Source organism: Anolis sagrei, chromosome 1, assembly GCF_037176765.1.
Source record: "Anolis sagrei isolate rAnoSag1 chromosome 1, rAnoSag1.mat, whole genome shotgun sequence".
NCBI classification, from domain to species: domain Eukaryota; kingdom Metazoa; phylum Chordata; class Lepidosauria; order Squamata; family Dactyloidae; genus Anolis; species Anolis sagrei.
The window spans coordinates 210847230-210871989 of record NC_090021.1 but is presented as its reverse complement, the minus strand read 5'-3'; the positions used below and the strand labels follow the sequence as shown (position 1 = coordinate 210871989).

Below are 24760 nucleotides of genomic sequence, written 5' to 3'. Positions count from 1 at the left end.
GCCTCCTTTATTGGGGATCTCAACTCCACATGCTTAACAGGAGTAAGACAAAGAACAATTCCATAAGCTCCAACATTTCACACACAAAAAAACAGGATGTATGTGACCAAGTAACATAAGAGTGTGATTAAGATGACAGAAGCTATTAACAAAAAATGAAAAGAGAAGCTAGGAAATACACTTTGGTGCACTCTAAGAACTCTACCCTTCCCCAAAAGAGTGACAAGGTGTACATTGCATTATTGTATTTTCCCACTGCTACCTGTCAGTGTCATCCTATTTTAAGAACCCCAAAACAACTGTCAAAATCCCAAAGATCCAGTATGAGCTAGGTGAAAAGCCCCAGGTAAAGGGTAGAACATTCCTACATTTCCCTGGTGACCAGTAATGCTCACACTGCACTGAGGGCAGGGGTTGCAAATTGAAGCTCTGAGAAAGTCCATGAGATGGTGGAATTACAGATGGGAAGGTCTGGGGAAAAATTAAAACATTGGGAAAAACTCAGGTAATTTTCTATTTTTGTCCAAAAATTGGAAAAAAAGGTATGCAGAAACAAAAAGTCTCAGAAATCTTTCAATAAAGTCTTCATGTTACAGGGCTTGAATATCATGTTACAGATATATTATTTATCATTGGAAAAGAACATATTCTACATAGTTATCAATTTTTCCAGAAAAAAACATTATTTAGGAAAAACGGAAAAAAACCTGTTTCCCCCCCAATTTTCCCATTTTTCCAGGTGTTTCCATCTCTAGGTGGAACAGCTTTAAATACCTTGCAACTCCACTTACAATTCTATGCGAAACCAGCAAATGCATTGAATTTTTGATCTCTGATCATGGAATAAAAACAGATCATTCTCACTAGACTTCATCAGATAGAGCTTGGGAAGCATCCTAGGACATTTTCCCACCAGTTCAGCAATGGATGAGTATGCTGCTTATTCCATGATGTCACTGGTCTTCCAATGGAGGCCCATCCACAACTGAAGTGGAAGCATCATATGACGTTTCCTTCCTAACACAGTAGTCTGCCCATGTTGTGCTGGCTCCAATTGAGCTAGCACGATCCTCACAGTTCAGGTGACACTTTAGTGTGTGATGGGACACTTTGCCTGGCTCATATGATAAAGTCGAAAGTGTAGATCACCCAGTATGTGCTCAGATACTTACTTATCCTGAACACTGTAGAAATGGTAAGGTTTTGCCCCATCCTATCCTTCCCTTCACCTAGTTAAATGAGCACACACTGATTTTGAACTTAGAACTACATCTGTAGTAATTAAAATAAGTTAAAAGAGGATAGTGAAAAGAAGAGAAACTAGGACATTTAAAGACAGCAAAAATAGTGGGATGATAGATGATTAATCTGGATTGCTCCTGCATATCCAGCTGGAAGGTATGCAATTTGCCCCACAGTTTTTTTTGATTTCCATACATAGTCATTTTCTTATTCACTGGAACAGAGAGCCAAGTTGTACCTACTCATCATACAAGCACTTAACATAATAAGCTACTCAAAATAAAAAGACATTTAAAAATATTGTTCCTGTTTCAAAACTTATATTTGTAGATGATAATGGTCAACTTTCTTTTTCTTAAAAAAACAAACGAACATTTAGCTCAAAGCACTCTAGAAATATTAATTATTCATTAAACATTTATTTGTTTCCAGAGCTAGCTAACCATGAAGTAATGCTCTCAAGGTTAGAAACAAATTCCTTCTATAAGCTCAAAGAGAAATAATTTCCATACCTTCTCTTTTAGGCACTCGAAAACTCTAGCAAATAAAGAGTTATTGTGATGTTCTTTTACATTTAATTAAATGCAGAATAGATTTTTGCTACAAATAAATTTGGAACAAAACATTTTACAGCAATACTTAGTATTGAGCCAAGCAATTATGGCTTGTTCTTGGCCCCGTGGAATCCACTTATTTTCATACTGTATCGTCTATCACAAAGCATATTTTGTTTTAAAATGAGAAGGGAGTGAAGTTATTGCATAAATACAGATCAAATGGCAGTCTCTGGAAATAATTTCTCCTCTCCGAAGAATGGTACATTTTGCAGCTGCTAACCAAAACTCTCATCCTCATCTTCCAATCAGATTTATTACCACTGGCCAAAATAAAGTCAGGTGAAAAACAATACACAAAGGAACTTAGCAAAAGGATAGGAGAAGGTAAATGGTGACAGCAAGATATGTTCTGCCCCAACAACATCCGTTTGGGATTCCATTTGCAAATCACTTTGGCAAATTTACAGTATATTTTGAAAATGAATGTGCTGGCCCATTGTTATTTGGTTATGACAAAAAAGATAAATGTATTTCACAGTGCTTGTTGTCACAGTAAAATATTTCAATAGTTCATGTACATTATTCAAAGTGCTGGTAATAACAATAACAACAACATTTGCCTCAACAACATTTGCATCGGCTGGTAACAACAACAACAACATTTGCCTCTGCTAATAGCTCAAGGTGAGGTACAACAAAGTCAAAACATATCAACATAAAATGCATATAATAATATACATATATCAAACACACCATTATAAAAACACACACCAAAACACAGGGTACAAAGATCAACATACAGCATCAATATAGTGCAAATCAAAATCTCATGATTCAAAATGGACTGGGTATGCCTGCTAGAAGAGATGAATTTACAGTTGTGTCTTAAATTCTGACAGCTCATTTAGCTGTTGCAGCTCTTCTGGCAGGTCATTCCACAGTCTTGGGGCACCTGAAGACAAGGTCATCTGGGAGACCATTGCCAGTTGGCTTCTGGCTGCCTGGAGTACTTGACCTTCCCCCCCCCCCCAAAAAAAAAAGACCTCAGTGTCCTAAGTGATGGATTGTGTGGGAGAAGGCAAACCTGTAGATAACCTGGACCCATTTATGACCTATAAAGCCCTATGTGGTTCAGGTCCAAGCTATTTGGCAGATTGCATCTCTAGTACAAACCTGCCTGGACTCTGAGATACTTAGAAGAGACCCTTTTAATCCCACCACTATCATACACACCATTCATGGAGATATTAGGGAGACTTTTTTCGGTGGCAACCCTGGGGCAGGCCCGTAGCCAGGGTTTTGTTTTGGGGCGGGGCTGAGTTTGGTTCGGGGGGGCTGAGTCTGAGTGAAAGAGGGTCTACCCTAGCAAACCTTTTGTATCGTTACCCCAATACCCCCATGCATATGGGATATATTGAGCATGGTGATCAGATCATGATATGAATAAACATAACAGTTTAAATAATGTACCAGTAAGGCCTTCTCGCGAACCACCATGAGAATTTCGGGGGGGGGGGGGTGAAGCCCTCCAACCCCCCCCCCCCCCCCCCGGCTACATGCCTGCCCTGGGGTATGGAACTCCAGAATGCCCCTCTCCTATTGTCTTTTCTGTAGCAGGTGAAAACCTTTTTATTCATGGAAACTTTGGAAGCAAGACATTTTAAAAATGGCCTAAGGGGTGCTGCATGCTGTTAGGAATTGCCTTTAACATTCTTTTTTAAAACCTGTTTTAATAATTGTCATATTTAATTTAATTTTAATGTTTATATTTTGTACATTTTAAAATTACATAGTGTTTAAAGTTATAAGCTGCTTTGGGTCTCAGTCCTGGGTGAAAAGTGGGGTACAAATGTATGTAATAACAACAACAATAGCATGGATATTTCTTGTCATACATTAGATAGGATGTTTTTTTTTCTGTAAGTATAATGAAAGAATAGTTCCTTTAGGTATGCAAATCATACCTTTCCCCTGGGCAGGGAATAATCACAATCAGATATTTATTTCTTACAATTATTTCCTGCTTTTCCTTCAATGAGTTTAAATCAATGCACAAGAGCCTCCTCATTCAACATTTTTATAACTAGAATACAGGTCATTCTAATAAAGTATGGGTGGCCAGCCCAGACTCTCCTTCCTCTTACTCTGGAAAAATGAAGATACTTTACCAAGTTTTCAAAACATGAGTGTCCACTTTCAGTTCTCTTTTGCAGTTTGTGCAGCCCATAGAAAGTCCTAGGGTGGAAAAACAGACTCGTGGTGCTTGTCCAAATACTATATTACAGTTGAGCATCTGTTTCAACTTCCACTTGCTCAACAAAGTTCACTTTGTATTTTCTAGATCTACACAAATTCTTCAGATTGCTATTGTTGTGTTATTAGTGCTCATTGATCAAAATATTTGTAGCAACACTTTATCCAGTACACAAAAGCCAGGAAATTCTTACTGTTTTTAACCTTCTTATTGTCATCTTTCACTAAGGCCCCATCTACACTGACCATTTAATTTAGTTTCAAATCAGTATTGCCAAAACCTTTTGCCAAGCAGATGATTACATATGAAATCCTGGAACCAGTTTGAGGCCTGGAAAGTGGTTACATAAACCACAGAGTACTGATGTACATTAAGGGCTTTCTTTCGTGCATTTTTGTGGACACTTGTCTGCTCACGGCAGTTTGAAGCTAACTTTGAACTGCATTCAGTGGTTACTGTACATGAGGTCTAAATAAAGTGATTTAGCTTTTTCCCAATATTATAATTAATAAATAGTTGCCAGTGTGTTCTCATTTGCCTATTCTAAAATCAGAACCCAACCTGTTACTTTTCTCCTTTTCTAATTTCAGCCGGAGAGGAAACCGGAACAGGAAGCTACTAAATTCATCACCACAGAGATACTAAAAGCTCAGAGGTGCAGAAAACGCGAGGGACGGAAACGGAAGTGAGATAAGCAAGGGGAGCGGCAACATAGAGCTACTAAGACATAAACAAAGACATAGACAAAGATTCAGACAAATACAACAAATATATATATTTACATAAAAAGAAGGGAATACAAACAAGGCAGAAAGGAGACGACGGACCAGGAGGAGAAGAAGACGGGCAGCGGACCAGGAGGAGAAGAAGACGGGCAGCAGACCAGGAAGAGAAGTAGATGGGCTGCGGACCAGGAAGAGAAGCAGACGCACATTGGACCCGCCCCAAAAGTAGAAGAAGAGGAAGAGCCAAATAAAGAAAAATAAGGAGGGAAAGGAAACCCCAACATAAAAATTTGAAAAATAGCAATCAGACTCAAAAGTGGAAAGATTGGAACAAATTTAAAATTAATTAAATAAATAAATTAAAGCAAAATACCAAAAATAAAATTAAATTCAAACCTCTATATAGTAAACAGCTAATTAATTACACTTACACTGAAATTAAGTAAGTCAAAGACATTTGAAGGGATATTATTTAATCTCTCTTTTTTAAAATTCTCATACCCAAATAGGTAATTATGGTATTAATATAAATTACAATAAATTAGTGGTATCTTCTGTTATAAAACTAATTAACTAAGACCTAGAGGAATACTCCATCTCCTCTCCTCAAATATAAAATTAATATTGAACCTTCACATTAAGTTCTTAACTTAATTGATTTACTAATAAATAGAAACAATTCATCCTGATTAAGATCAGCATCCTTGAAATTGATTAAGGGACTGGACACTGATCGACTAAAACAACACAGACTAAATTTCAAGCAAACACAAGAAAGCATAGAGAACACCAATATCAGAGATAAAGATTTATAAATAAAAATACATATAAATATACAATAAACCCTAAAACCAGAAGGACTGTAAGTTATCATAAAATGGTGACTCCCAAGCATAAGGCGGAAAAAGAGATGAAAGATTTAAAGGCCACAACTAGAAGAGGCTCAGGACAAGATGAGCCTGTAATGGCGACAACAACAACAACTGCGGCAACGGCGGCAATGCCATGGAAAGAAATTTTAAAAGAAATACAAAAACTTTCAGAAAAACAAGATGAACTACAAAAAGATTTTGAAAATAAGGCAATCAGACATGAGGAACAACAAAAATTGATTAGAGAAGAAATGATAGGACTCAAAAAAGAGATAAGAGAAGACTTAGAAAAGATGAGTAAAGATATAAATGACTTAAAGAAAGACAAAATAAAAATAGAGAAATCCCAAATAAAACTACAGAAGAAAGTAGAACACCTACATAACAAAAATACAAAATTAGAAAAACTCCACGAAAGGATGGAACAAAATGAGGCAGAATACCAGCTAAGATTCCGAAATGTGGTAGAGACCGAAAATGAAAACATAAGAGAAATAATAATTAAAATAACGGCAAAGCTATTAGACTGTACTGAACAGGAGATAGATAACGGAATAGACCGAGTGTTCAGAATTCAAACTAATTATGCTAGGAAAAACAAAGCGCCAAAAGACACAATTGTAAAATTTGTGAGAAAAAAGGTTCGGGATGATGTGTTGAAACAAAGTAGCCCAAAAACCAACCTTTTTTTAGTGATAATAGAGTATCCATACTCAAAGAATACCCACTTTCGACTTTGAATAGACGGCGAAAATATTTTTTCCTGACGGACGAATTGAAACAACTCAATATCAGATTTAGATGGGAGAAGTATGAAGGCATTATGACAACCTACAAAGACGAAAAATTTTGGCTTACATTGGAAGAGAAGGCCAAAGTATTTTACAAAAGACTAGAATGAGAAAAAGTGATTAAGACAACCCCAAAATCAACAGAAAAGGGGAAAAACCGAAAAGGAAGAGATCTAGATCCCCAGAAACACAAGGAGCCACTGCTAGTATGCAATCGACGAATGAAGACAGTGATGATGAAGAGGAAGGTGAAGAATCGGAAGGAACACAAATTACAGAATAACATGGCAGAATTCACATACCAATTAAAATGTTTTTCAAATGAAAAAGAATTTATAACCAATTAAGATGTGGAAATTATAATGTTATTGCGTTCCAGGAGACGCACATTAAACAAAATCACATATCCCACCTAGAACAAAAACAATTAGGCAAACTTTATTACTCGTCTGCACCTGAAAAGAAAAAAGGTGTTGCATTGTATATAAATGAACAAATCCCATCGGAACTGTTGTTTAAAAATCAGGAAGGAAGGATGGTGGCGGTAAAAATAACTTTAGGGACTGAATCTATTATGATTTGCAACATTTATGCCCCGAATGGCCCGAAAGCAAAATTTGCCAAAATTCTTAAGGAAAATTTATTAGATGTACAACTAGACCATATGATTATTTTCGGGGACTTCAACGGCATTATAGACAAGAAGATTGATTCTACAAAGCATCAAAGGAAATACAATAAAGAAAACCAGAGCACCTTGCCAAAGATATTTTTATCACTAAAATATCACCAAAATATCTCTATTTATCTGTTTTTAACACATAAGCATATCTAACTATTATAGCCACCATTATTTCTATTTTAGATTTTCCTAATGAAAGGCCACTATAATTTAAAAGATCCAAACTATGTTGGAATAATTTGTAGTTTTGTTGACATTGCAATATTGTTTAAGAAAAAAAATCATTGTAGCTTACTTGAGCTTCTCATCTTGTTGAACATCAAAACCATGCTCGGGCAAGCAAGCATTAGAGCCCCTTAGAAAAGTGAATTATTAAAAGATACATTAATTTATATTGGCTGCAAAGAAATGGTTCTCTTTGATATTTTCACTCATATCTTTCATTTGTTGTACTTCCAAAGTCCAACTGATCTTTTCAGCCTTCGCTTCATCTCCATTGGAGCCTATACTATCGAAAATGGCATCATTAATTGTCACAAATGCCCTATTGATTGCCACTAACTCAGCTAAGGTTAATTGGCTGCTGCTCCTTGACATCTCTTTAGCATTTGACACCATTGATCACAAAATCCTCCTTGATCAGCTGAAGCCTGCAATTCAGTGGGACAGTGGTAAATTAGTTTACATCTTGTCTTGGAGGCAAGCAATTTATAGAATCGGAAAGGAGCCTTTCTGCCATCTACCAACAAGACTCATCTGGGAAAGAGCAATGGGCTGCCAGTTATTAAGAGTTTTCTGGGGATTCTTGTTTCCAGCTATTATAGCACAGTTTTGAAACTATTACATCTCTTCTTTAATGAGTGAAAAGAAGGTAGTAATCTTGCAGGATTTTATTCTGCCTTAGGAGCTTATGTGCCAAATTATAATAACCAGCTGCAAATTTGAAAACTGAATGAAAATATAACACATATAAGGATAATTTCAAAACATCAGAATGTTGAACCCATTCAAAGTTTTACTGAATTTCATCACATAGCCCTGAGCAAACAAACATCACTTAGTTTCAGTTATAATGAGGACAATAAAGACTATGATAGAGTTTGTACCCATACATTACAAACTTAAACTTTTCTGAAGAGACATCTATGGGTGTATTCCACTATGTTCAAATTACAGATATAAAGAATATTTTAAAATATTTTAAATCATAAAAAATATGTTCTTCAAGTATTAAAAAACCCTGGACTGATAAGAACCTTAATAAATTGGAACCTGTTATGTGCAAAATTGTATGTTTTGCACAGAAAACAGCATTTTTTGCCATTTTTTTGGTAGAAAATAATATTTCAATGAAAAAAAATATTAATCCCTGTATAGAAAATGCAGTTTTCTGCACATTCAATTCTTTTTCTATGCAAATCAGCCATGTGTGAATTTTATGTAGAATATGTCCCTAATTACAGCATTCTCTATGTGGAAAATGGCATTTTCTGCATGGGAAATTATATCTCAATGTAGATATATTAGTTTCTGAATTATAAAAATGCTGTTTTCTAAACAGAAAATTATGTAGTGAGGAATTTATTCTAGGAAATATACACATGAGGCTGATAGGAAAATGCATATTTTTGCACTGAAGTACTGAATATGCTATATCATGCACAATATATACTGTATTGTTGAAGGCTTTCGTGGCTGGAATCACTGGGTTGTTATAAGTTTTTCAGGCTGTATGGCTATGTTCCAGAAGCATTCTCTCTTGACATTTGACCTTCATCTATGACAGGCATCCTCAGAGGTTGTGCGGTCTGTTGGAAACTAGGAAAATGGGGTTTATATATCTGTGGATATATATCACCTCTCAACAAAGGATTTCCCCAGTCAATAAGAAACTACACCTTGAAACTGCTAGGTCATTAAATGTTAATCAAGCTGATCAATTGCAACATTCACACATGCCTCAAATAGACAAGAGTTCTTTCTCCCACTCTGGACATTCAACAGATATATAAACCCCATTTTCCTAGCTTTCAACAGACCTCACAACCTCTGAGGATGCCTGCCATAGATGCAGATGAAATGTCAGGAGAGAATGCTTCTGGAACATTAACATACAGCCTGAAAAACATACAACAGCACAATATATACTGTTTGCTACATAAAACAACCACATACAAATTTTGTATGAAATAAGCCTTGGATTATGAACAGCCTTCAAAAACTATGGTTTTGAAGATGTTCATGCAGCACAAAGACAACTGTAGAAATTACTTGTTGCTACCTTGATGAAGAAATTCAGTGAAGAATGACATAACTTGTTCAAATGCTACCAACATAATTGGCTGTATGATTAAACCCAATGGTTATGTATTTACTTAGGATAGCATCCACTGAACTGAGATAAAATTCCAAGTAAACACACACAAGATCTGGTGGTTAAAAGTACACTGTGGGTGATTAACAGTTATCTTTTATCCTATTAAACTTCACCTAAATGACAGTGGAAGGCCAAGAACGATATTCTGTATAATGTATTTCATTTTGAAACATTCCAGTATAACTATTCAACACCTGCATTGGTTTCCCTTCACAGTCCCTGAATTTTCCAAGAACGTACCTTGAGAAGAAGTAGGGAAGAAAGAAAGGAAAAATCTAACCCAACTCATAAATCAACAAGCACGTGGCATATTGTGCAGATAAATCCCTTCCAATCACTGGCAATTTTTAGTGTAAGGCAGCAGTAATATTTTAAAAAATGTATTTGTGGGAAATTGCTAACAGCTTTTCACAAAGAAAGGCACTGAAGCATATTAATAGTGGTTACAATGTTAATAAATGTTATGGTCTTCATCGGCTGCCTTTTCAACTCCAGAGGTGTACGCTGAAAAGGTTGATATATGACCAAATCTATGACAGAGCAAAAGTTCTTAACATTAACTACAGGGTGTCAAGGCTTCTTACAGATTAGCAGACCTACATTTGTCAAAGAAGTCTCAGAGGGAACAGCAGTGAGGGTCAGATACAGAGACTTTCAGAACAAAGTCAACTCATTACCAATCTATGTGACAAATAAGGAAACATTCTCATTCTTTTTGCTCTCTCTAAGATAACTGTTCTATTTGAATTTTACTTCCTAATTATTAGAAGCAATATATATAAATCCATTTTGACCTATACCGAGATTATTGGCTAGTTTTTGCTGCATTACTTTTGCAGATAAACTCACCCACCCCAAAATAAAAACTACTGAATTGAGTAGGTTAAAATAGAAAAGGGGAATTTCAAAAGGGTTATAGGAATAAATGTTTAGCTCCTGCCCCGAGGGAGTCTCAGATGCCTAGGGAATATTTTGAAATTTGTGGTCATTTTATTTTTTACAAAAAAAAAAAAAAGACCTGGAGTTGAGGGTGTCATGGGCATTTTAGGGCTACAGTGCTTTATGAGAAGTCTTTGTTTCTGTTCTTTGCTTTCTGTTATCTAACTATTACTGGGTGAACTACAAATAAATTATGCAAGCTTTTTAAAGATTAACTGTGTCTTCATTAGGCAAAAATATTGTCAGTTATGATGGTATTGAGAGATTTCAGTCTTGATGAATCCCACTCCCCTTATTGTTCATTTCAGAACTAGAAACAAAGGGCAATAAATAACAGGGTTTTTTATAAAAAAAATGTCAGGTCTATTAGCAACAGAAAAGTAATTCTCTTGTAATTCAGGTCTTGTACATACTGGTAAAATAATCCCCATAATAGCCATGATTGAACTGGCTGGATCACATACACTCTTTCTTACTGGTTGCATAGGTGCCCCTTTTTGATATCAGCAGAGATGTCTGTGATGGATTGGGCCCTGTAGCTTGCAAGGAATAGCAGTGGCACCATGAAAGAGCTGACCTGGAAGGGCAGTTTCAGCACAAGCATGCAGAATCTGGGACTAATCTGGGACAGATTATAGTGGACTAAACAACCTAGTATAGATGAGCCCTCAGACATTCCTGTCTTTAGTAAAGCCAACTGCTCCTTTCTTAGCGCACTTCCAGACAATGTAAAAATGTGGGTTTTAAAAATGGGGCACGTCCACAGACCTGTCAGTCCTGGGAAATGCCTGCCCCCCCCCCCCCCATCCTCACACCTTCCTTTAAAGCAGATCAAGATGGATGGGGACCTCCAGTGGAAGTTTTTAAAAAAGATTATCTGGACTTCATATGCACAAATGCAGAGAACCCCGTGTACACACAAACAGATTTCTTATCTCTCTCATCATATAATTGTTCAATTCAAGCTCTGTTTAATAATATAAAATTGAAATAAATGCTTACAGAGAGTTCTAATTGTTTTCCAATTGTGCTTCCCTTTAGCCACATGTGTGTCTGTGGCTCCATTTTTTTACAGCTTGATCAGCTGTTTCAAGTTTTTAAATCACATGTGATGGAGTAGTCCAAACAGGGCGAAGGGAAGGAAGTCACTGTTTTCCAATACTGCAGGGATATACAGTCATGCGAAAGTGCACGTTTTGGGGGCAGAATCTGGTTTTAAGCACACCTTCTAAACAGTTAACCCGATTCTGCTTGCACCTTCCCCAAACATCATTTAGCCACCCCACCCCCTTGTCCTGGTTACTTCCAGGTTTAATGCATTTGTAGAAGGATCCTTAGGCACAGGTAAAGCAGTTAGCTTCATAGGTTGCCTGAGGTTTGAGAGAAGTACAGTTTAAAAAGTGTTTGGGTGGGTTTGAGTTGAGAATTTGAAATAGATTGAGTTACCTTGAAATGAATGTGTCTGAAAGAGTGAATATGTGTTATCTTGAATAATCTCCTATGTTATATTTAACTCCTGTATATAAAGAATAGGTGTTTATTTTGTTTTACACTTTTGCCTTCCAGAAACACTATCTATAAGGCCTTTTTACATTTCTATATAATCCAGATTATAAAAGCAGTAGTCCACATTATTTGCTTTGGACTGGATTATATGAGTCTACACTGCCTTATAATCCAATTTCAGGAGGTCTTCACTCTTGGAATTGCAGTTAGAATAGTGGAAATCCTCACACTGCCTGTATTAAAGTGTAGAAACACACATTTACCCACATTGCAAGTACTGTCCAATAGGCCTGTTTGATCAAGAAAAAAATTGTTTCTAAAATCGTTTTGTAATTGGGGTGTTTTTTTGTTTCGATATTTAAAATATTTACAAAACTTTCCAAAAAAATGTTTTGTTATTTACGAAATTTCGTAAATATTTACAAAACATTTTTTAAACTCCATTTGCCTAGTATTTTAAATATCGAAATTTTTTCTTGATCAAACAGGCCTAGTTTCCAACAGACCTCTGAGGATGCCTGCCATAGATGTGGGCAAAATGTCAGGAGAGAATGCTTCTGGATTGGTCATACATACAGCCCTGAAAAGTAAACTCACACAACCGGCCTCCCGCGCCATCCGGCTCGGGCTCCTGCGCCCTCCTCCTCCTCCTCCTCCTCCTACCAGCTGTGTTGCAGGAAGTGCTAGGAGGAGGAGGAGGAGGAGGGCGCAGGAGCCCGAGCCGGATGGCGCGCGCGCGCGCTCCGCTCACCTTTACAACCGGCCTCCGCTCCTGCTGTTAGCCCCGCGCGCCATCCGGCTCGGGCTCCTGCGCCCTCCTCCTCCTCCTCCTCCTCCTCCTCCTCCTAGCACTTCCTGCAACACAGCTGGTAGGAGGAGGAGGAGGAGGAGGGCGCAGGAGCCCGAGCCGGATGGCGCGCGGGGCTAACAGCAGGAGCGGAGGCCGGTTGTAAAGGTGAGCGGAGCGCGCGTGCGCGCCATCCGGCTCGGGCTCCTGCGCCCTCCTCCTCCTCCTCCTCCTCCTACCAGCTGTGTTGCAGGAAGTGCTAGGAGGAGGAGGAGGAGGAGGAGGAGGGCGCAGGAGCCCGAGCCGGATGGCGCGCGCGCGCGCTCCGCTCACCTTTACAACCAGCCTCCGCTCCTGCTGTTAGCCCCGCGCGCCATCCGGCTCGGTCTCCTGCACCCTCCTCCTCCTCCTCCTCCTCCTCCTAGCACTTCCTGCAACACAGCTGGGAGGAGGAGGAGGAGGGGGGCGCAGGAGCCCGAGCCGATTGGATGGCGCGCGGGTGAGCGCGCGCGCGCCATCCAATCGGCTCCTGCCACGGTGCACTCACTGCTGGGGTGCTTGGGAGCGCCGGATTGGCTCCCAGGCACCAGCACATGACCACAGCACTGAAGTCAGCACAGCAGCCGCCATTCCATTTACGAGACGAGCTGAAGCTCGTAAAAAAAATGGGGCTGCTGTTTCGATATTTTCAAACCCTTCCGGGTTTGAAAATATGTTTTGATATCGCGTCGGATATGCAAAAAAAAAAAACGAATTAAATACGAAATAACGAATTAACGAAACAAAACCGACAGGCCTACTGTCCAAGTGTAAACCTCACAGTTGGTGAGATACAGCAATAGGAGAAATGGCAGAACCTCATGTAAATGAAGGAAATCTCACAACAACCACCAACCAAATGAGAAAAAGGAGAATGTAAAGGAAAAAAGAGGCATGGCTGATAAAATGTTTCCTTTCACCATCACTTTCCTTCAATTTCTCTACACAGAACCTTAGATGACATAGTAGTCCCCTTCTTTTCCCATTCTCCCATATCTCTCTGGTAAGCGGCCAGACTCTCTCACTCCTTTCTAATCCCTTGGTGAGAATTCTCCCAGACAAGCCTTTTCAGTTCCACTGTATGAATAGGTGGGTGTGGGATCATTTTTGAAATGAAAACTGCAAAAAGATTAGACTCCTAGTAAGGCAAAATGTGCTTGAGTCCTTCAACCACCATGACATAACAAGCCATTTCCCAAAGACTCTACAAGTAAAGAAACAATCCAAAACATTCTAACCTTTGAAAAGCCTATGGGAGAGAAAGACAATTTCTCTCGGACTGTTGGAGATCATTTGTCCTATTTTAAATTGAGACAAACAATCTCTTTCTGGTTTTTTCTCTCTCAAAATCAGCAAGAACCATCCTCAAACCCACTTCTCATTTACTGCCAGATTGCAGATCAGATTGCTGAACTGTTTTTTGAATATAAGTTGTAAAACATATTCCTCCCTTCCAGTTTCTTCATCTAATGCTAGAATGCAACTCTTCTGAGCTAGCCTTAACATAGAGATGTTCCCGTCACTCCTAAAGAATATCTGAACGATACACTTACTCTCTCACAGCACACTTTAACACTCTTTTTGAGTGTTTCTCTTCCAAACAAAAGAGTACAGAATGTTCCAAAACAGAACTAAAAAGTAATCTTACTAATACTAAATCAAAATGCCTCAAATAGTGTTGCTTAAGTTTTCCATTTTGAAGCCTGGATTTCTGTATGTTGCCTAAACATTGTGTACTTCCTACAAAAAAGTGCTGATTATATGTGAGCTAAAGTGAGGCACCATCTACACTGACCTTTAAATGCAGTTTCAACCCAGTATTAAAGAAAGTTTCACTTTTGTTAATTCTGCAGTTTCACTGTGCAGATAATTGCATGGGAAAATCTGGAACCAATTTGATTACACAAACTGCAGAACACTGATGTGCATTAAAGGTTTTCTTTCACTTGCTTTTGTGGGAGTTGGTTATCTGGTCACTGCTGTTTAACTTTGAACTGCATGAAATGGGCAGTGTAGATGGGGCCTAACATAGAAAATCTCTACTTGGAGGTGGATGAAATTTCTTTTGTCTCATAGCTAAATAATTGGTTGTGTGAGAAAAAAGGTGGCTCTACCCCAAAATACAAACCCTGTCCCCTCAATGTTTTTTTTCTAGCACTGAAGAGATTGAGATCCGGAATTCGTACATTTGCTGTGTTCACATTCCTTTGGAGTCTTGCCTGCTTATTTTCTGTATATGCATATACTATATTTCTAAACATTGAACCAAACTTTTGTGTTAATCATTGCTACAGGTTTCAGGATAGAAGGAAAATTTCATGGGAAGGCTGTTAGGAATTGTGGTAGTTGAAGTCCAAAACACCTGGAGGGCTGAAGTTTGGCCATGACTGATCTAGATGTCCCTTGATAGTGTCTGTGCTACAATTTCTGTTTCTGGGTTATACATGTCATTTCCTAATTGGTTCTGTCATAAAAACATTGTGAAAGTTTATTACAGTAGAAAAAACTTTGTCTTTGGTCAAGGGACAAAGCAGCAGATTTTTCTTTGTTGAGTCTTCACCCATTTAACAAACTTTCTGCCAGAAAAAACAAAGTTTCTGGAGTAGAGCAACTACTTTTGAAGTAAAGACCACACAATGAAACAGGAAATAACACTTTCAAACCAGGAACAGATTTCCTTTCTTATTACAAATGTTTTTATAAAAACTTGAAAATATTCTGAAATTTGGTGAGCTAACAGTGGTAAATGTGTTCTACCACAGTAGCAAGTTTCATCAGGATAGCTTGAAAATGAGGGAGAAAGAAGCCTCTCAAGTTTCCCTGCTGACAGTAACATTTTCCTTAATGAGCATGTGTGACCGCCATTAACGAGGTACTTACAAAGATTCACAAGTTTTGTAAAGTTTCAAAATTTTATCCCCCAAATTTTGAAAGGACTTTAGAATATTATTATTATTATTATTATTATTATTATTATAACTTTATTTGTACCCCGCTAGCATCTCCCAAGGGATTCGATGCGGCTTACAGCAGGCCGAAGCCCACACAATACAACAATACAGTACCTAGCAAATAAACAGTTAAGCAAAAAACAATAACAATAACAGTACAACAAGACATTATTAAAACTGAGCCGGCCAGAGTAGGGGTACAGGATTAAAAGTGCTGATGTGTCGGAGGAATATGGGGTTATAATATAAGTGTGGTGTGCGGTGTGCGGTGATCTTGGTTCTGACTAAAGTGCTTCTGGGATTTGGTACTGGGGTTCCTAGTCTGAAAAGGCACATTGGAACAGCCAGGTTTTCAAATTCTTTCTGAAGACTGCCAATGTAGGGGCATCAGCACCCCCTACTTTTGAACACAATTTAGACCCATTTTTTATCACACATGCCTAGTACATACAGACACCACCACAATTATCCTTTCCTTGCAGGGGATTGGGATGGGCCATTCCCATCATGGTTACATCTACTGAGGTCATAATGGGGTGGCCACATAACCAGCTTGAAAGAGGGGGTCATTCTACCCCCTTCTTACTGGCCATGTGGGCACAGTGAGCTCTGTAGTTGAACAGGAGGGACAGCAACTTGGAGGACAAGAGGATAGCCAAGAGGCTCGATGAGGTCTTGGTCTGGCTGAACCAGCGGCACATCCACAGCACGTTGCATGTGGCCACTATCACAGTCGCTTCAGACTGGCCTCAGATTAAGTGACCTTGGATATAACTGTTCAAGTTATATGCTGTTTTATAACAAATTATTTATAACTATTTGGTTAGAAACTGAGAAAAGGAAGCATACAGCATTATAAAACACTATTGAGAATTAAATCTATAAAAGTTAGCAGCTCAACTGTATATATGTCTATTAAAACCTAAACCATATTGAGTTCAACATGGTTTCCTCCCAAGAAACTAGGGATGGGATCATAGCCTCAGTGCAATTTATTGCAGTAGCTCAACTAATGCGTGTCTGTTTACTTTTTATTATTAAACCTGGCAACACATTTAGGATATCTAGAATCTCAACTGCTCTCCTCTCTCTTTCTCAAATATGAACCATTAAATTTTTGATTCTCCACCCCCTACAGGCATATTCTCAGGAAACTGAGAATTCATAACCACTTTGCAAATAAAAAGACAATCGAACAGGTAGTGATCTAAAATATATCAAAAGCAATGAAATTTTTCCATGAGGAAAAAGCAGAAACTGAAATAGAAGTCATATCTTCAAAAATATAAATAAAAGTACTCGTTTGGCTACTTACAGATAGCATATCGTGGTTTTCACAGAATAATAAGAAACAGATTTTGACAGATAATGTTTGTATGTTTTCATATTTTAAAACAGTAGCCGAGTTATTAGTTACATTATTTTTGAAAAACAAGCTGAAAAGGAGTATATATAGAACATATTCTTTTTTTTTTCATGAGAAATAGGAAATATGTAACTTTCCAAATATTGCAACTCCTTCACCTAGTATGTCTGTGCATGTGTGACTTCAAACTGCCTATCAATCTAGGACAACCACATGAATTTTATCCATTTTACTTAGGCAAAGAATACTCCAAAATAGTTTTCCCCCCAGTTCCTTCCTCTGAAATATAGCATATAGCACATGATATTCATTGGCAGTCTCTTATCCAAGCACTCTCCAGAACTGACCCTGTTCACCTTCCCCTCTCTTTAATCCCAAGAAGTTTTGTGTAAGTGCCTCAGAGAACAACTCTCCTGTTTTCTAGCCCTTAAATAATTTCTCAGTGAATTTTAGCAGATGTTTTTTTTTATTCTAAGACGGATACTGCCTGGACTTTCAACTTGACTACTTTCTCATATGTGGCAACCGAATGCACTGTCAATTATTTCTCATTTTTGAATTGAATGATTACTATGGTAGACTACCCTTTTTGCTTCTAGGAAGCCCCCCCCCCCCACCAATTCTGAATTTTCAGATTTAAACCCAGAACTACCACATGGATGACAACTAAAAACAGGCAGCCAAATTCTATATCACTAATTCCAAAATTAGATTTGTCCTCTTTTCTTTCTAGTACAACCCTGGAAGTATTGGATTTTTTTTTACTTGAAACTCAGTAAAAATGATAATTTGAAAATGATTTGAAGACACACAGCTACAGTTCTTTAGCCCCCTCCCAGAACCTCTTTCATGCTAAAGAACATTAGCAGCATCACCTTCAAGATCTGTTACCTATTGATTGATTGATTGATTATTATTTACTTATCCTATTTGTACCCTGCCTTTCTCCACCCCAAAGGGGACTCAAGGCGACTTACATATAAGTAATTATTCAATGCCTTAAAACACATACAATTCCAATAACATTAAGATATTTATGACAGAGCCCTCTTTTAATTCTAAATTTTCAAGTTGACACTAGCCCTAGAGGTGTGCATTTTTTCATTAGTCCTCATAAATTGTATCAAATACATTAAATTCGTACTTTCAAGGCAATATCTAATATGTGGGTGTGGCCAACACCAACAATTTAAGAATTGAAACTTTCCTAATAGTTATTCATTTTAGTTTTGTTAATTTCAGAAGGCTCCCAAAGTCAGTTTCATATTTAGTGCAAGGAAAGAAAGCCGGGGGAAAAAAGCCCAAAAGACTGCCTTAGTGCCTTGCCTTTCCTCTGTAAATTAATGGAGACTCACCATTAGGAGCAGGGAAAATAGGGAACTGTGTTTACTGGGAAAAGCACAGAACTCTGGGAAATGTGATTTGGGAAGGGGGAGCCCTATGCCAGAGAATTCAAAAGGCCCTGCCCTAAACTAAATTTTTCAGAATGCAATGCACTGCTCAGATTCAGAGAGATTTGCCCCTCTCTAGTCAACCAGAGTTGCAATAAATTTTATATTATACACTATGATTTTTGTTCCTGGGTTATAAATGTTATTTCCTAATTGGTTCTATCATAAAAATGGTGAAAGTGTATTAAACTTGATAGGAAATAATAAAACTTTCAAGTTTTGGCGGTAACCCCGCCCAGCCCCGGCAGGGGATAAAAGGGCGCCCCGCGCACACCGATCCAATTCCTACGCCGCTAGTAGCGAGAAATTGGAGGTTTGCATAGAGGGGAGGCTGGGCGGGTTAGTGTGAATTCGCAGAGCACCACTCGAAGAAAGATGGTCACAGGTATGTAACCTACCATTTTTCTTCGTGGTTTCTGCGAATGCACACTTGTGGAGACTAGCAAGCTCAGGTCCCGGAGGCGGGAAAAATGCAAACCGACTAGTCGAGTCAAGGGCCAAACAATTTTATTAAGTGCAAACAGTTACCAAACAAGAGATTGCAATCACTTCCGAAGAAGGGTACCGTGCATAAACTTATGGGAGTACGTGATCCTCCCGGTCACGTGAGGGTGACCAATCAACAGTGAAAGACACTCAATAAATGAGGGCATTCTTGAACAATAAGAACTGTTTCATGACCCTTGAATTAAAACACATGGTGATTTCCGAAGACACTCATTGGAATAAGGGCACATTAAGTGGTTACACAAAAACAGCTTTGTAAACAAGTGCAAAACACATTAGCGAGGCAAAAAAGGCGTCGATATCGACACAAACACTACCCGTGGTGAGCCCCATTAGGCTATAGTGCAAGGTTGCCTGTGCCTCAGGCAGTAAGGCATCAAGTGTAAAGGTGCAATTACATTCACTGGCACCAGTAAACAATTGAATTCAAGTAAAACATGGTAAATAACACTCACAACAATATACGGTACCGAAGAAAGTCTCGGTATCGACCAGCAGAAGAAAAAATCTTTGGGTCCTATGAAGGACACGATCCCAAAATCGCCCTCCCAAAGGCCATGTCAGGTGTACACCTGGTATTTAGACTATAATGTGAGACAAATGTCTGAGGATTCTTCCAAATGGCCGCTTTGCAAATAGCGTCCAGGGGAATCCCCTTAAGGAAGGCTGTCGATGCCGCCATAGCCCTGGTTGACCGAGCCCGGACAACCAATGGGGGTTGCTGTCGAGCAAGCTGGTAACAAAGCTCGATCGCCGAGGTGATCCAATGGGACAGGCGTTGCGCCGTGACCGGCAGGCCCAATCTCTCTCGGGCGTACGCTACAAACAGTCTCTTAGTCCTTCGAGACTGAGCGGTTCTGTCCCTATAAGAAAGCAAAGCCCTCCGCACATCGAGCATATGAAGTCTTTTCTCCCTCGGGGTGGAGGGGGACTGACACAACGAGGGAAGGACAATGTCTTCATTCACGTGGAAGGGAGACACAACTTTGGGAAGGAAGTTCACGTCGGTACGGAGGACTGCTCTGTCCTCGTGGACAACAAAATATGGTTCATCCACACGCAGTGCTGCAAGTTCCGAAGGCCTACGGGCCGAGGTGATAGCAACAAGAAATGCTACCTTCCACAACAAAAGTCGCAGGTCGATCGATGTCATCGGCTCAAAAGGCTCTTGTGCGAGCCGGTCTAGCACAAGGTCGAGGTCCCACCCCGGAGTCGGGGAGCGGACTGGGGGGTGTAGGTTGTTGAAACCCCGCAAAAAGGTCTTCACGGAGCTCTCCTTAAACAAGGAGGCCTCTCCTGTTCGTTGAAGCTGCCAAGAAATGGCTGCCAGGTGAGACTTGAGCGACGACAACGACAGGCCTCGTTCGGTAAGGTGCAGCAAGAACGAGAGGACTGACGGTATCGAAGGCTGATGGTCGTCAAGGCCCTTCTCGGAGAGAAAGGCCTGGAAGCGGTTAAGGCACGCCGAGTAACACTTTTTGGTTGCTGGCTTGTGAGCTGCCTCCAGGATTGGGAGGACTCCTGGACACAGGGACCTCAGAAGTGGATCCTCCACGCCGAAAGATGCAGAGAAGCGAGGTCGGGGTGGAGAAGTTGACCGTCTTCCCGGGAGAGTAGATCCTGCCGAAGTGGAAGGCGTCTCATCCGTCCCTCGGATAGTTGGAGAAGGACCGAGAACCACGGTTGTCGTGGCCATTCCGGCGCGATCAAGATGCAGTTCGTTTGCGCCGACTGGATTCTCTCGATCACCCTCGGGATGAGCGGGAAGGGAGGGAAGAGGTAGAGCAGATGCCGTGACCAGTCTAGGAGGAACGCGTCCCCGAGACACCCCGGTACCGTGTTCAGAGCAAGCCGAGCACCGAACTGAGGAAGCTGAGCGTTTTGCGGCGACGCGAAAAGGTCTGCGGTCGGGAGGCCCCAATCCCTGAAGATCTTGGCCAACTCGTCGGGGTTCAACCTCCACTCGTGAGATGTTGCCTTGGTTCTGCTGAGTGTGTCGGCCTCGACGTTGACCTCTCCCGGGAGGTGCAAGGCTGTTATCGACACCGACCTGGCTACACACCAGTCCCAAAGTTCCAGCGACAGCTTGAGAAGTTTTCTCGAGCCCGTTCCTCCCTGCTTGTTCACATAGAACATTGCCACCATGTTGTCCGTGAGGATCTGGACCGACTTCCTCTCGACCAGGAGAGCAAATGCCCTCAGGGCTTTGAAGATTGCCAGCAGTTCCAAGTAGTTTATGTGGCACTGCTTCTCCTGTGGAGACCAGAGATCGTGGACTGAGAGTTCTCCTGTATGGCATCCCCATGCGAACATCGAGGCGTCTGTCGTTATTGTGACAGCTGGAGGCTCTGGGTGGAATGGAACGCCCCTGCAGACATGCTGGCAGTTCATCCACCAGTTTAGAGAGTCCTTTACCGACTTCGGTATCAGCAGGCGTTTCGTAGGACTGTCCCGCATGGGATTGAAGTGGTCCAAGAACCATCTCTGGAGGGGACGGAAGCGGAGCCTTGCCAATGGTGTCACCATCACGGTGGAGGCCATGTGCCCGAGGAGGACTTGTATCTGCTTCGCCGGGACCACTCGGGATCGACGTACTTTGAGCGCCTCGGCCCGAAGAGCCCTGAACCTCTCCTCCGGAAGGAAGGCTGTCTGGGAGAGAGAATCGAACATGGCGCCGATGAACTTTATGCAGGTGGTAGGCTCGAGATGGGACTTCTCCTCGTTCAGCTGGAGGCCGAGGTCCTCGAGGAGGGAAAGCGTCCTTGCCACCTGGAGTCGCAGAAGGTCCGGGGAGCGTGCTGCCAACAACCAGTCGTCTAGGTATGGGAAAATGCGGATTTTTTCCCTCCTGAGGGCTGCCGCGACCACCGACATGCATTTGGTAAATGTCCTCGGTGCCGTCACGAGACCGAACGGAAGAACGTTGAAATTGTACATCTGACCCGCTACCCTGAAGGCCAGGAAGCGCCTGTGACGCTTTCTGATGGAAAGATGAAAGTAAGCGTCTCGAAGATCGACGGACGCGAAGAAGTCCCCATGCCTGAGGAGCGGGAGAATGGACGATACCGTCACCATCCGAAACTTTTGAGGTTCGATGAAGGAGTTTAAGTCCCTGAGGTCGAGGATAGGGCGGAGGGAGCCGTCCGGCTTTGGGACAGTAAAGTATCTGGAGAAGAAGGCTCGATGGTTTTGAGAGTCTGGGAGAGGGGAAATTGCCCCCTTTAGAAGCAAGGTCTCGACTTCCTTCAGAATCGCTGAGGACGGTTCGGTATCGACGATTTGTCCCGTTGGTGGGAGCTCTTCGAACTCCAATGCATAACCTTCGTCGACAATCTTTAAAACCCATGCATCTGAGGTGATATTTTCCCATGCAGGGAGAAAGTTTGTCAGGCGATCCCCGAACGGTGTCGAGCCGGATGGAAGGAAGAGGGTGGGTACCATCGGGAGGGACATGGGAACAACATCTGTAACGAAAGAGCTAACGGTATCGTCCATTAGGGCGTCAAATGCGGCGCCTGGCTGGGTTGCCTCCAGAGGCCTGGCGGGACTGGGAGCGCTGCTGCTGGTGCTGCCTTCTCTGCTGCTGGGGTTGTTGAGGGTGGGTTTGCTGGGAGGCTTGCAGAGGGCGGGTAGGCTGCCTGTACTGTATGGTGCGGTACGGGACCGTGTGTCGGCGTTTGTACTGGAACCATCTGGTCCTCTGCGCCTGGTTCTGATTCTCGAACCCACACTTCGAAGCCAAGGTCTTGAAGTCGTGATTTGACTTCAGTTTGTCGTCCGTTCCCACGTTGAAGAGCCCCAGGGCGTCGAACGGGAGGTCCTCGATCACCTGCCTCGACGATGTAGAGAGGCCAGAGGATCTAAGCCATGCATGTCTCCTGATTGCCACGGCGTGAGCAATCATCTTGCCCGCAGTGTCCCCTGTGTGTTTGGCCATCTGTATCTGGTGATGCGCCAGAGAGTTCGCCTCCTGAGCCAGGGTGGAAAGGGCAGAGCGGTCCTCCTCAGACATTCTTTGGAAAAGTGGTGCTGCTTTCTCCCAAAGAATTTGTTGGTATGCGCCCATACAAGCGCCATAATTGGCCATGCGGGCCAGCAGGAGGGCACCAGAGTAAAGCTTCCTGCCTACCGCATCGAACCTCTTCTCTTCACGGTCGGACGGCGCCGACGATTGTCTTCCGAACCTCTGAGCCGCCTTCATGACCACCGAGTTAGGGTCGGGATGGTGTTTCAGCCACTCCAAGCCCTCATCGTCCGTTCTATACCAGGATTCGATCTTCTTAGAGGTTGGAGGGATGGAGGAAGGGGTCTTCCAGGAGCCCTGGATCACTTCCAGGAGGTAGGGAAGGAAGGGCAGAAGAGGAGCAGGTGGGGATTCCTCTTGCACCCTTTTAAACACCGGGTCTTGCACCGCCTTGGAAGTCTGTTTGACCTCTAGGCCCAGGGCTTCAGCCATACGAGCCATTTGATCTGCAAAGGCTCGGACATTGTCAGTGGGAGATGGAGGGTCAGCCTCATAGGCGTCGTGAGTGGGTGATCTCTCGATCCCGAGAGACAGCACGGACCCCGAGTGTACCGATCCCGGCAACTCGCCATCTTCTTCTTCGTCATCAGCTGCCACTGACTGAGGGGGAGGGGATGAGGAGACATCCCTACTCGGGCGCTGCGGCGGAGCCACTAGAGGGGCTTTTGAGGTCGAAGCCTGATTGGCACGGGCCAAGGCTAGTCTCATAGTCTGTCTGCACCTTTCTGGAGTCTCCAACACTGGAGAACTCTCCTGTCTTGCCGTCACAGTTGTCAAAGTCGTGACCGACGGGAAAAGCTCCTGTCTGGCTGTCACATGTCGAGTTGGTGCCTCGATCACCGTGTCCACCAAAATCACCGGGGACTCGGGTTGCTCCGACGGCAGCTCTGGCAAGGGCTGCGGCTCCTGGGTAGGTTGAGGGGCCGGTTGGGGCTCGACCAGCTGCAAAGGCGACGACTTCGCCGACGAGGTGGCCGAGGAGGCGGTGGTTTGCTTTCGGGAAGAGGAAGAAGACGAGGATGGAGGCGGCATCGTCTTCTTCCTCTTTGCCGGCGGCTGAGCTGTCTTCGACACCGACTTGCCCGGGGTGGGCGGGACGGAGGAAGAGGTGGAGGCACGCCGAGACTCCTCTTGAGACCGGCGGAAGGCAATACGAACCGCCGTGGAAGATGGCGGAGTCGCCGACGTCGACCTCGTGGACCTGATCGATCTCACCGACGCCACAGAACTGGTGGAAGAGTGCCGGATACGTACGGTCTCGGTCGTGACCGTGCAAGGAGCCTTCTGCTTCGTAGGCTTTGTAGCCTTGGAAGCTGTCGACACCGAAGCCTTAGAAGTTGTCGACATAGCTGTTCTCGGCCTCTTCTATGCAGCCTTCTTCGCCCTTGTCTGGCGAGACTCGGTCTCCGCCGATGGACCAACCGGTCTTGATGTCGATGCTGTCTTCGACGTCGAAGCTGATGTCGAAGGCCTGGATATCTCAGCCAACGTCGACGCCGATGCCGATGTTGAAGGTACCGGAGCCAACGTCTGCTGATACAGAAGGTATCGAAGCCGGTGGACCCGATTTTTATGGGACTGTGCCGTCAACGATTGACAATGACGGCACAAAGAAGTAATGTGTGCCTCACCGAGACACAAAAGGCAAAGAGCGTGTTTGTCCGAGTCAGGAATCTTCTTCGGACAATTC

The 24760-nt window shown here is 42.2% G+C and overlaps 1 protein-coding gene across 6 annotated transcripts in view; it reads right to left on the bottom strand.

The window, feature by feature from the left end:
* LRP1B (LDL receptor related protein 1B) overlaps positions 1–24760 on the bottom strand; it is a 1041366-nt gene that overhangs the window by 471407 nt on the left and 545199 nt on the right. The window lies entirely within an intron of this gene.